This window comes from Oncorhynchus keta, chromosome 26 (genome assembly GCF_023373465.1).
Source record: "Oncorhynchus keta strain PuntledgeMale-10-30-2019 chromosome 26, Oket_V2, whole genome shotgun sequence".
NCBI classification, from domain to species: domain Eukaryota; kingdom Metazoa; phylum Chordata; class Actinopteri; order Salmoniformes; family Salmonidae; genus Oncorhynchus; species Oncorhynchus keta.
Window position 1 is genome coordinate 33,626,052 of NC_068446.1, and position 11,754 is coordinate 33,637,805.

Sequence of the window (11,754 nt, forward strand, 5' to 3'; positions counted from 1 at the left end):
TATGGATCTGGGGCATAGGCATTATAAATAACCAGAACAAGCCATCTTTAAGACCTGAGTGTGTGTGTGTGTGTGTTAGAAACAAGGAATGTGTGTGTGTGTGTGTTAGAAACAAGGAATGTGTGTGTGTGTGTGTGTGTGTGTGAGAAACAAGGAATGTGTGTATCTGTTAGAAACAAGGTCCCTTGGCATTGTGTCCATTTCAGGCTTTAAACAACAATTAAACAGCCATCTAAATAATGTTTCTCAGCCTAGTTTCCTATTTAGTTCTCTTTATATGTACAGGCACAGAGCTTCCAGAGGGCTCCAGCCTAAGGATTTTCAGGGCATGTACACACGGGGAGATTAGAACCCCAAAGAAAAGATCCTAAAGGTATTTTCAGATTCAGGTTTATCATGACAGCCGCTTTATGAAAGGCCTTTACTTATGGCTAAACAGCTTCTACACAGTTTATTAATTAATGCTGTGGGATGAAATTAGGTGTTTCTAGGAGGTCTTAAACAGATCTACAGTGAAACAAACATGTACACTTTCCACACATATTTATTGACTTTTAAAAAGACCACAGTAACATGACAGAATTTGTGCAAAGGCAACGAAATCTGCTAGGGGATATTAGATGTACAACAGTAGTATTCTGTAACAAGCAATACATGTTAAACATGAGGCACATGCAATCATGACAGCCTCTTTATGAAAGGCCTTTAATTAGGTGTTTCTAGGAGGGCCTAAACAAATATACAGTGAAACAGACATGTACACTTTACACACATTTTTATTGACTTTTAAAAAGACCACAGTAACATGACAGAATTTGTGCAAAGGCAACGAAATCTGCTAGGGGATATTAGATGTACAACAGTAGTATTCTGTAACAAGCAATACGTGTTAAACATGAGGCACATGCAACCACGACAGCCTCTTTATGAAAGGCCTTTAATTATGGCTAAACAGTTTTCTACACATCTTATTCATTAATGATGTGGGCATACCCAGGATTTACAGGCAGGACGTTTGATCTACACAGGGAGGGAAAACTTACGGAGTTATGATGGAGCGGGCAAGCGTCTTTGAGTTGGTGAATTCGAAACGGATAATGGTCTTGTAGCCCCCTTCAGTAACCACGAGCACAACCGTTCCTTGATTTTAACTGGCGGCTTTATTCTGTAGTTTCAGTGAGAATTATCCCCTTCCGTGAGAACTATAAAGTAAATGAAAAATACAGTTAAGCACACTCTTACAACCTTATCTGACGATTGACTTATTAGCTTGGTATAACTCTGAAGTGCTTACATTACATAACAGTTTAACCGGTGTTATAACAAGTTCAGATTAAACACATGAATAAAGGAAAAAATACCTCATTGGCTGCTTATTACAGAAGGGAGGAAATCAAACTTCACATTTATTATTCCTGGCATGAATTCACACTTCATCCTAACATACACTCTTCAACCTTTATGAACTACACCCGATGACATGAAAACTTAGTTAACGCAGCGCAGGATTGATTGCCTTCCCTCCAAAAGTGTGTTGCTACAATAAGGATCCCCGTTACAACAGTATTAGCTACATAGTTCCGCTTGTATTATCATTTCCCCCGCACAGCGGACACATAAACAATTCAAACAAAAGACAACGACATAACCTGTAAGTCTAACTGTCAGTTACAGGTCGGGGCTAACAGGACCCTTTATCTGTAAGAAATAGTAAACATTTTGGAATGTGTTAAAATGTAGGTACTAAATCTTTTGAATTAAATCACTGGTTTTAAAAATGTATCTCACGCTTTATAGATAGGGGCAGAGGTAATTTCATATATCGGTTTAGGGGGGGTTATTAACTTTATGTAAAACAATATTCACTCAAACAACACCGCTTAGAGCAGCTTGGAGATTATTAGCCATGTAAATGGGGAGCAAAAGAGCGGATTTAACCAACTCTGTACAAACCCCGACAAGGGGTATGATAACTCTGACGCGTACGTCTAATGATTATTGTAGATGTTTACGACTGAGGGAGTTGACAGTAGGTCAATGAGATGTATAAAGGCAAATTGACATAACGGACCTCAAAAGACCAACAGCCTACTTAATAATATAGAATGCATAGGTGTGTAATGAACATGTAACCATTGTAAAACAACAAATGTCTCGAAACACCCCCCTAGTTAGGGACAGAACGTGGAGCATATACTTTAATACAGTTACCACAGCTTTAGCGCAAACCCACAGCCCCGAATATTTAGCTGCCAGGACAGATTAAAAAAAAGAGATGTGAATAAGTGAATCCCTCCTAATAGATATTTCTGAAGGCTACTGGACATAGGGGGTTGGGAAGCGACTGTTAGACGTAGATTCTCAGAAGCAATTTATAGTCTTTCCTACAATGGTATGTTATAAAGTTTGTATGAAAGGTCTACGAACGTTGGAACATCTACAACTATTGAAGATGCAAAAAGGGGTTTTCAGAAATACATTTGGTTTGCAGATATGTATTATTATAAAAATAATATAACATTATTATCATAATCTAAAACACTTTAAAGGAGCTCTAATTCAAACATGCAAGGATATATATATATATATATATATATATATATATATATATATATATATATATATATATATATATGATACGATTACCCACTTTAAAACTGTTGCTGCAAAATCACTTCTCAATGTGTGTACATGTCAAGCGTTCAACAACAATAAACCAACCAGCTCAATAATGTTTCTCAGACTTACACACTGTTGAGTTTTTCTAGTTAGTAAAGAAACAACCACTAAGCCAAAACACAAAAAAAGTTGTAATATAATATGTATACAAGTCATTCTATACGGAAAACAGGTACATTTTGATTGATCAAGAATTCCCAATAGGTTTGTGTCACGCCCGGACCATAGTTTGCTATGTATGTTTATAGGTTTTGTTGGGTATGGTGGGGTGATCTGAGTGGGCATTCTATGCTGTATGTCTAGTTTGTCTTTTTCTGTGTCTGGCCTGATTGATTGAAAACCCTGAGGCCGGTGTTAGTCGTTGTCTCTGATTGGGAACCATATTTAGTAGGTAGCCTTTGTTGTCATTGTTGGGTGATTGTCTGTTAGGTGCTTGTGTCAGCACATTTGGTATATAGCGTCACGGTAGTTGTTCATTTAGTGGCTTGTTCACTTTACTTTGTGTTTGCGTCATCCATTAAAACGATGCATTCACACCACGCAGCGCTTTGGTCCGCTTCTTATTACCCATGAAGATCGTGACAGCTTGATCTGATCCTCAACCCTATTACGACAGCATATAATGCACAGTCATATGCAAAACCATAACTCTGACAAGAAAACAATGAAAACCGTAACACGACTACACGCATTGCCATTATTTTAGTTAACAGCCACCCATGGGTGAATTTGGTACTTTTTCTTTGTACATGCACCAAGCCTCCAAGGGGGGTGACAACCGTATTCCTAATGAGAAATATAGTCTAATAAAACAAATGTCTGCATAATGAAAGACATGAAAACTCTAGCCAACAATGTATTTTGAGCTGTTTTAAACGGGGATATTGTCAGTAAGGTCACTGAGACTAACATAGACAATAGTTATTGTGGGAGGTTTAGGGTTAAAATATATGGGAAGGATCAGGAATGTTAGAGATTTGGTCACTGGGGCGATTTTGAAAGAGGGAGATTAGAACCACAAAGTAATAGGGGGTAAGAGATCCTAAAGGTAATTTCATATTTCGGTTTAGGTGTTATTAACTTTATGGAAAACAATATTCCCACTATGTGGATTATAAACATGTACATACATAGAGAGCCAACACATCAATATATAACAGGGATGAGTGGGGATTCATAGTACAACAGGAGGCTTCGGTAACCTGCAATACGTGTTAAATATGTTTTACATACATCCACTACTGAATGGTTTCACAAACGACCTTTAAAGGTTTTGTAAGAAAGTTGTAACAGGCCTCATTCATTCACCAGTCTAGAGAGGAACCCAGAGACACCAAAAACATCAACGTTTAGAGCAGCTTGGAGATTATTAGCCATGTAAGGGGGGAGCAAAGATGACAACCGTATACCTAATGAGAAATATAGTCTAATAAAACAAATGTCTGCATAATGAAAGACATGAAAACTGTAGCCAACAATGTATTTTGAGCTGTTTTAAACGGGGATATTGTCAGTAAGGTCACTGAGACTAACAATAGACAATAGTTATTGTGGGCGGTTTAGGGTTAAAATATATGGGAAGGATCAGGAATGTTAGAGATTTAGTCCCTAATGCATCCAAGTCACCCGTTGTGTCCGTTGTCCATCATACCTAAAAAATAATAATAAAAAATAAAAATAAAACGTTGTCCCCCCCTGTTTAAAACACAAATAACTCGGGTACAGTCGCTTCCCAATCACCTATGTCCAGTAGCCTTCAGAAATATCTATTAGGCTGGATTCACTTATTCACATCTCTTTTTTAATCTGTCCTGGCAGCTAAATATTCGGGGCTGTGGGTTTGCGCTAAAGCTGTGGTAACTGTATTAAAGTATATGCTCCACGTTCTGTCCCTAACTAGGGGGGTGTTTCGAGACATTTTTTGTTTTATAATGGTTACATGTTCATTACACACCTATGCATTCTATATTATTAAGTAGGCTGTTGGTCTTTTGAGGTCCGTTATGTCAATTTGCCTTTATACATCTCATTGACCTACTGTCAACTCCCTCAGTTGTAAACATCTACAATAATCATTAGACGTACGCGTCAGAGTTATCATACCCCTTGTCGGGGTTTGTACAGAGTTGGTTAAATCCGCTCTTTTGCTCCCCACTTACATGGCTAATAATCTCCAAGCTGCTCTAAGCGGTGTTGTTTGAGTGAATATTGTTTTACATAAAGTTAATAACCCCCCTAAACCGATATATGAAATGACCTCTGCCCCTATCTATAAAGCGTGAGATACATTTTTAAAACCAGTGATTTAATTCAAAAGATTTAGTACCTACATTTTAACACATTCCAAAATGTTTACTATTTCTTACAGATAAAGGGTCCTGTTAGCCCCGACCTGTAACTGACAGTTAGACTTACAGGTTATGTCGTTGTCTTTTGTTTGAATTGTTTATGTGTCCGCTGTGCGGGGGAAATGATAATACAAGCGGAACTATGTAGCTAATACTGTTGTAACGGGGATCCTTATTGTAGCAACACACTTTTGGAGGGAAGGCAATCAATCCTGCGCTGCGTTAACTAAGTTTTCATGTCATCGGGTGTAGTTCATAAAGGTTGAAGAGTGTATGTTAGGATGAAGTGTGAATTCATGCCAGGAATAATAAATGTGAAGTTTGATTTCCTCCCTTCTGTAATAAGCAGCCAATGAGGTATTTTTTCCTTTATTCATGTGTTTAATCTGAACTTGTTATAACACCGGTTAAACTGTTATGTAATGTAAGCACTTCAGAGTTATACCAAGCTAATAAGTCAATCGTCAGATAAGGTTGTAAGAGTGTGCTTAACTGTATTTTTCATTTACTTTATAGTTCTCACGGAAGGGGATAATTCTCACTGAAACTACAGAATAAAGCCGCCAGTTAAAATCAAGGAACGGTTGTGCTCGTGGTTACTGAAGGGGGCTACAAGACCATTATCCGTTTCGAATTCACCAACTCAAAGACGCTTGCCCGCTCCATCATAACTCCGTAAGTTTTCCCTCCCTGTGTAGATCAAACGTCCTGCCTGTAAATCCTGGGTATGCCCACATCATTAATGAATAAGATGTGTAGAAAACTGTTTAGCCATAATTAAAGGCCTTTCATAAAGAGGCTGTCCTGATTGCATGTGCCACATGTTTAACACGTATTGCTTGTTACAGAATACTACTGTTGTACATCTAATATCCCCTAGCAGATTTCGTTGCCTTTGCACAAATTCTGTCATGTTACTGTGGTCTTTTTAAAAGTCAATAAATATGTGTGGAAAGTGTACATGTTTGTTTCACTGTAGATCTGTTTAAGACCTCCTAGAAACACCTAATTTCATCCCACAGCATTAATTAATAAGCTGTGTAGAAGCTGTTTAGCCATAATTAAAGGCCTTTCATAAAGAGGCTGTCATGGTTGCATGTGCCTCATGTTTAACATGTATTGCTTGTTACAGAATACTACTGTTGTACATCTAATATCCCCTAGCAGATTTCGTTGCCTTTGCACAAATTCTGTCATGTTACTGTGGTCTTTTTAAAAGTCAATAAAAATGTGTGTAAAGTGTACATGTTTGTTTCACTGTATATTTGTTTAGGCCCTCCTAGAAACACCTAATTAAAGGCCTTTCATAAAGAGGCTGTCATGATTGCATGTGCCTCATGTTTAACACGTATTGCTTGTTACAGAATACTACTGTTGTACATCTAATATCCCCTAGCAGATTTCGTTGCCTTTGCACAAATTCTGTCATGTTACTGTGGTCTTTTTAAAAGTCAATAAATATGTGTGTAGCGTGTACATGTTTGTTTCACTGTAGATCTGTTTAAGACCTCCTAGAAACACCTAATTTCATCCCACAGCATTAATTAATAAACTGTGTAGAAGCTGTTTAGCCATAAGTAAAGGCCTTTCATAAAGCGGCTGTCATGATAAACCTGAATCTGAAAATACCTTTAGGATCTTTTCTTTGGGGTTCTAATCTCCCCGTGTGTACATGCCCTGAAAATCCTTAGGCTGGAGCCCTCTGGAAGCTCTGTGCCTGTACATATAAAGAGAACTAAATAGGAAACTAGGCTGAGAAACATTATTTAGATGGCTGTTTAATTGTTGTTTAAAGCCTGAAATGGACACAATGCCAAGGGACCTTGTTTCTAAGATACACACACACACACATTCCTTGTTTCTAACACACACACACACACATTCCTTGTTTCTAACACACACACACACACACACACACACACACACACACACTCAGGTCTTAAAGATGGCTTGTTCTGGTTATTTATAATGCCTATGCCCCAGATCCATAACCCAGGACATTCCTGCTTCATAGATAACAACCATAAGGGAGATAAAACTGGGGGGTGGAGGGGGGCATGGGCCCCAAAATAACACACACCCTCTAACACATGACCACACGAACAGGGGGGGCGGGGGCACATATTCAGTACATGTCATCAGGTCATAAGGTCAGCAATCAATCATTTTTGACACCTGTCACCAATCAATCATTTTGACACATGCCGTATCCTCTATCTCTATCTCCTGTTATCTAACAAAAGACTGCTTGTTCTCGCAACACCCTGCTCTGAATGTGCCCCCCCCCCCAACTCATTGCACAGTTCCTGTCTTCATGTTATTCTGTATTTTTCCATCATGAGAAAGGCCCATGGTCCTGAGACTTAACAATGTTTCAAGTCAGCTATGTTGCATAACACATACATCCACACAAGCCAACAGCAGATAATATTCAATCACATATATGGTAACGGGCTATAGTGCATAACACAGAATCCTCATACTTGCCAGTCCTAAAATGGAGATTGGGGGTTCCCGCTAGGCAAAGGTCTGAAGACCCCCCTCTCCTGGGTCTGTTGGCCAGTTTTATGATGATCATAAATACCTTCCCTTGCCAAGCTGTATGGAGGGAGAGATATTAGTATAACAAAGGGTCTTTTCCCACCAAAATTGGAGAATATGGATCAGGGTTCCCACGGGTCCTTGAAATCCTTGAATGTTTGTGAATTTGAAAGAAAAAAATCAAAGGCCTTGAAGGTTTTTGAAAATAAATATAAATAGACTTTGGCCATTGAAAGGGCTTTAATTTATATATTTTGTGCAAGAATAGAAATTGAAGTTCTTATTAGATTTTTTTTTTTAAACGTAATGTCAGTAATAGGATACGTTGCACTGTCTGCATGTGTCTCCCGCCTTCTGTGCATCCTTGTTTCACATGTCACCTGCCTAGAAAGTGTGACAGTCACGTGCGTGCAATGATCCAGGTTAAACAGCGGCAAGCAAGCGAGAAATCTAACATTAAGTGAACCTTCAGCTATGCCTGGAAAATGTAAATTCAAGGACTCGTGGCTCACCAAAGACATTTACAAAGACTGGCTTGTTAAAGATCAACGGGACATCCATATGGACCGATGCAGAGCCTGCATAAAATTAATAAAAGTTCACGCTATGGGCAAAAGCAACTGTGACGAGCCATATTGCTAGAGCATCACACAGGATGGCACTCAAAGTTAAAAGTCCTACCCCTGGTAACATGTAGAAAGGAATACAACAACCATACTTTGTAACTAAACGTTAATTAGTTAGCTAGATTATTCTGTCTCTTCGTGGTTGGGTAAATTAACTTTAACGTTACAGAATTATTTGGTCAAATTAACGTTTGCTATGTTAGCTAATGTTATCTAGATGTGTCAGTCAGTTCTCCCACAGAATCACCTGTCAATATAGTGCTAGCTAGCTAACGTTAGCTCAGTTCACGTTAAGTTAGCCAACTTGAGGCAAGCAGAGCTGTACAGTGAACATTTCAAATGATTTGCAGTTTGCTAACGTTAGCTGAAAGTTTACATTTAGTTAAAGGACGTTAACTAGAATCGTTAGTGACACGGTACATGACTAATGCCAGTTAGCTAGTCATTCATCAGACTTGGACATACATTTTCTTATAGCTCCCACTCTATTGAAGTATGTGGGAAAGTCATCATCATCTACATCACCACCAAGACAATCTTCTACAACTACTACCACATTCACCACCTCAAGACAGTCTGTCATAACTGGCGTTCCCAAAGAGGACACATTGTGGGCTGAGACATTGTGGTGTTTGAATATGATGGAGTCTCACTACTCTTTCCACTGTAGTGAACACACAGGTGAGTGGCATGGTTTTTAAACTCACCTGTAACTTTAAATACATTTTATGGGCATGTTATATTTGTTTTTATATTTCATATTCTCTCTCTGTGAAACACACGTACACACACGCTAGAAACAGAAATGTGTTTGATTTCAATATTCTATTTATTTTTACTGTTAGGTGTGCTGTTCTCAGCGACGTTCCCAGACATGACATGCAGGGCAAGAAAGTCTAGCTATATGTGCACACATGGCTTGGCTCCTCATTTCAAACACTTGTCTAAAAATACTAGGGAGGAGGACTATCTCTCTTTGACGAGAGCCTTAACAGGAAAACAGTCAAAGCAGTGTGAATTCCACGTCTGTTTATGGGATGAGGACAGTTGTGACAAGTTTTTATGATTCTAAATTTATGGGATATGCAACCGCATTGGACCTTAAAGCAGTCTGAGAAGAGCACCGAAGATCTACCAAAGAAAAACATGGTTCAGGTCTCCATGGATGGACCAAATATAAATTAGTCATTTTACTCATAGTCCCGCATAGATTTTGATGTACACCTTATAAACAGTTTATAGTTAGTTGCGGTCTCCATATTGTACATGGAGCATTTCAGAGGGGAGTGGAAGAAACAGAGCAGAAAGTCGACAGTGTACTTCATGCTATTTACCAACTTCTGAAGGATACTCCAGCCCGCAGGGAGGACTACTTTAACATCATTGGATCGTCAGATCCCCCAATGCCACCTAAGTTTTGAAAGACACGGTGTGTTGAAAATGCACCCGTTCTTGAAAGAGCTTTAAAGTTTTTACCCCATATGGCAACAACATATGTGAAGGCTGTCGAGAAGAGATGTTCAAATCCAGGCACAAAGTCCTTTGAGGTGATTCAGGAGGCCCTTAAGGACCCTCTCATGGCGGCAAAAAAATAATTTAATATTTTCAGTGAGCAAGGAAGTGACACCATTCCTCACACGCTACCAGACCGATAAGCCTGGTAGCGTGGTAGCGGGAACAACTTCCGGCGCCGACAGAGATGGCCGCCTCGCTTCGCGTTCCTAGGAAACTATGCAGTATTTATTTTATTTTTTCGTGTTATTTCTTACATTGGTACCCCAGGTAATCTTAGGTTTCATTACATACAGTCGGGAAGAACTACTGAATATAAGAGCAACGTCAACTCACCATCAGTACGACCAGGAATATGACTTTCCCGAAGCGGATCCTGTGTTCTGCCTTCCACCCAGGACAACGGAATGGATCACAGCCTGCGACCCAAAACAACGACGTCGTAAAAGAGGGAAACGAAGCGGTCTTCTGGTCAGGCTCCGGAGACGGGCACATCGCGCACCACTCCCTAGCATACTACTTGCCAATGTCCAGTGTCTTGACAACAAGGTTGATGAAATCCGAGCAAGGGTAGCATTCCAGAGGGACATAAGAGACTGTAACGTTCTTTGCTTCACGGAAACATGGCTCACTCGAGAGACGCTAACGGAATCGGTGCAGCCAGCTGGTTTCTTCACGCATCGCGCCAACAGAAACAAACATCCTTCTGGTAAGATGAGGGGCGGGGGCGTATGCCTTATGATTAACAAGACGTTGTGTGATCACAAAAACATACAGGAACTCAAGTCCTTCTGTTCACCTGACTTAGAATTCCTCACAATCAAATGTTGACCGCATTATCTACCAAGGGAATTGTCTTCGATTATAATCACAGCCGTATATATTCCCCCCCAGCAGACACATCGATGGCCCTGAACTAACTTTATTTGACTCTTTGCAAAATGGAATCCACATATCCTGAGGCTGCATTCATTGTAGCTGGGGATTTTAACAAGGCTAATCTGAAAACAAGACTCTCTAAATTGTATCAGCATATCGATTGTGCAACCAGGGCTGGTAAAACCTTGGATCATTGTTATTCTAACTTCCGTGACGCATACAATGCCCTCCCCCGCCCTCCTTTCAGAAAAGCTGACCACGACTCCATTTTGTTGCTCCCTGCCTACAGACAGAAACTGAAACAAGAAGCTCCTGCACTCAGGTCTGTTCAACACAGGTCCGACCAATCTGATTCCACTCTTCAAGACTGCTTCGATTGTGGATTGGGATACGTTCCGCATTGCTTCCAACAACAACATTGACGAATACGCTGATTCATTAGAAAGTGCATTGACGATGTCGTTCCCATAGCAACAATTAAAACATTCCCAAACCAGAAACCGTGGATTGATGGCAACATTCACGTGAAACTGAAAGCCCGAACCACTGCTTTTAACCAGGGAAAGGTGACCGGAAACATGACCGAATACAAACAGTGTAGCTATTCCCTCCGCAAGGCAATCAAACAAGCTAAGCATCAGTATAGAGACAAAGTAGAGTCACAATTCAATGGCTCAGACACAAGAGGTATGTGGCAGGGTCTACATTCAATCACGGATTACAAAAAGAAAACCAGCCCCGTCACTGACCAGGATGTCTTGCTCCCAGGCAGACTAAATAACAATAACTTTTTTGCCCGCTTTGAGGACTATACAGTGCCACTGACACGGCCCTCAACCAAAACCTGCGGACTCTCCTTCACTGCAGCCGAAGTGGGTAACATATTTAAACGTGTTAACCCTCGCAAGGCTGCAGGCTCAGACGGCATCCCCAGCCGCGTCCTCAGAGCATGCGCAGACCAGCTGGCTGGTGTGTTTACAGACATATTCGATCAATCCTTATCCCAGTCTGCTGTTCCCACATACTTCAAGAGGGCCACCATTGTCCCTGTTCCCAAGAAAGCTAAGGTAACTGAGCTAAACGACAACCACCCCGTAGCACTCACTTCCGTCATCATGAAGTGCTTTGAGAGACTAGTCAAGGACCATATCACCTCCACCCTACCTGAC

The 11,754-nt window shown here is 40.2% G+C and overlaps 2 long non-coding RNA genes across 2 annotated transcripts; one reads left to right on the plus strand and one right to left on the minus strand.

Moving 5' to 3' along the window:
- Window positions 1-351: 351 nt before the first annotated feature.
- Window positions 352-2,566, minus strand: LOC127912048 (uncharacterized). Its single transcript, XR_008080281.1, has 2 exons — window positions 1,362-2,566; window positions 352-1,202 (listed from the first exon to the last, which is right to left on the minus strand). It is a non-coding gene; the product is annotated as an uncharacterized LOC127912048 (long non-coding RNA).
- Window positions 2,567-2,651: 85 nt separating this feature from the next.
- LOC127912049 (uncharacterized) lies at window positions 2,652-5,987 on the plus strand. The gene is made up of 2 exons (XR_008080282.1): window positions 2,652-5,384; window positions 5,544-5,987. It is a non-coding gene; the product is annotated as an uncharacterized LOC127912049 (long non-coding RNA).
- The last annotated feature ends 5,767 nt before the right edge of the window (window positions 5,988-11,754 follow it).